Here is a 2,521-nt window from a genome sequence, read left to right on the forward strand (position 1 = left end):
GCTCACAGATCCTCATTCAAATTTTTTTTTAATTTTTGAATTTCATTTTATTTATTTTTTTATACAGCAGGTTCTTATTAGTCATCAATTTTATACACATCAGTGTATACATGTCAATCCCAATCACTCAGTTCATCACACCACCATCCCCAAACCCCACAGCTTTCCCCCTTTGGTGTCCATACGTTTGTTCTCTACATCTGTGGCTAGACTTCTGCCCTGCACACTGGTTCATCTGTACCATTTTTCTAGGTTCCACATACATGCGTTAATATACGATATTTGTTTTTATCTTTCTGACTTACTTCACTCTGTATGACAGTCTCTAGATCCATCCACGTCTCAACAAATGGCCCAATTTCGTTCCTTTATGTGGCTGAGTAATATTCCATTGTATATAGGTACCACATCTTCTTTATCCATTTGTCTGTCAATGGGTATTTAGGTTGCTTCCATGATCTGGCTATTGTAAATAGTGTTGCAATGAACATTGGGGCGCATGTGTCTTTTTGAATTATGGTTTTCTGTGGGTATATGCCCAGTAGTGGGATAGCTGGGTCATATGGTAATTCTGTTTTTAGTTTTATAAGGAACCTCCATACTGTTCTCCATAGTGGCTGTATCAGTTTGCATTCCCACCAACAGTGCAAGAGGGTTCCCTTTTATCCACACCCTCTCCAACATTTGTTGTTTGTAGATTTTCTGATGATGCCCATTCTAACTGGTGTGAGGTGATACCTCATTGTAGTTTTGATTTGCATTTCTCTAATAATTAGTGATGTTGAGCAGCTTTTCATGTGCTTCTTGGCCATCTGTATGTCTTCTTTGGAGAAATGTCTATTTAGGTCTTCTACCCATTTTTGGATTGGGTTGTTTGTTTCTTTAATATTGAGCTGCATGAGCTATGTATATACTTTGGAGATTAATCCTTTGTCAGTTGCTCCGTTTGCAAATATTTTCTCCCATTCTAAGGGTTGCCTTTTCGTCTTGTTTATGGTTTCCTTTGCTGTGCCAAAGCTTAGGAGTTTCATTAGGTCCCATTTGTTTATTTTTGTTTTTATTTCCATTACTCTAGGAGGTAGATCAAAAAAGATCTTGCTGTGATTTATGTCAAAGAGTGTTACCTCTAAGGGTTTTACAGTGTCTGGTCTTACCTTAAGGTCTCTAATTCATTTTGAGTTTCTTTTTGTGTTTGGTGTTAGGGAGTGTTCTAATTTCATTCTTTTACATGTAGCTGTCCAGTTTCCCCAGCACCAATTATTGAAGGGACTGTCTTTTCTCCATTGTATATCCTTGCCTCCTTTGTCATAGATTAGTTGACCATAGGTGAGTGAGTTTATCTCTGGGCTTTCTATCTTGTGCCATTGATCTATGTTTCTGTTTTGTGCCAGTACCATATTGTCTTGATTACTGTAGTTTTGTAGTATAGTGTGAAGTCAGGGAGTCTGATTCCTCCAGCTCCGTTTTTTTCCCTCAAGATTGCTTTGGCTATTCGGGGACTTTTTTGTCTCCATACACATTTTAAGATTTATTGTTCTAGTTCTGTAAAATATGCCATTGGTAATTTGATAGGGATTGCATTGAATCTGTAGATTGCTTTGGGTAGTAGAGTCATTTTCACAATATTGATTCTTCCAATGCAAGAACATGGTATATCTCTCCATCTGTTGGTATCATCTTTAATTTCTTTCATCAGTGTCTTATAGTTTTCTGCATGCAGGTCTTTTGTCTCCCTAGGTAGGTTTATTCCTAGGTATTTTATTCTTTTTGTTGCAATGGTAAATGGGAGTGTTTCCTTAATTTCTCTTTCAGATTTTTCATCATTAGTGTATAGGAATGAACCGGTTGCTGTGCATTAATTTTGTATCCTGCAACTTTACGAAATTCTTTGATTAGCCCTAGTAGTAGTGGCATGTTTAGGATTCTCTATGTATAGTATCATGTCATCTGCAAACAGTGACAGTTTTACTTCTTGTTTTCCAATTTGTATTCTTTTTATTTCTTTTTCTTCTCTGATTTGCTGTGGCTAGAACTTCCAAAACTATGTTGAATAATAGTGGTGAGAATGGACATCCTTGTCTTGTTCCAGATCTTAGAGGAAATGCTTTCAGTTTTTCACCATTGAGAATGATGTTTGCTGTGGGTTTGTCATATATGGCCTTTATTATGTTGAAGTAGTTTCCCTCTATGCCCACTTTCTGGAGAGTTTTTATCATAAGTGGGTGTTGAATTTTGTCAAAAGCTTTTTATGAATCTATGAGATGATCATATGGTTTTTAATCTTCAATTTGTTAATATGGTGTATCACATTGATTGATTTGTGTGTAATGAAGAACCTTGCATGCCTGGGACAAATCCCACTTGATCATGGTCTGTGATCCTTTTAATATGTTGTTGGATTCTGTTTGCTAGTATTTTATTGAGGATTTTTGCATCTATATTCATCAGTGATATTGGTCTGTAATTTTCTTTTTTTGTAGTACCTTTGTCTGGTTTTGGTATCAGGGTGATGGTGGCCTCA

This window comes from Physeter macrocephalus, chromosome 20, assembly GCF_002837175.3.
Source record: "Physeter macrocephalus isolate SW-GA chromosome 20, ASM283717v5, whole genome shotgun sequence".
NCBI lineage: Eukaryota > Metazoa > Chordata > Mammalia > Artiodactyla > Physeteridae > Physeter > Physeter macrocephalus.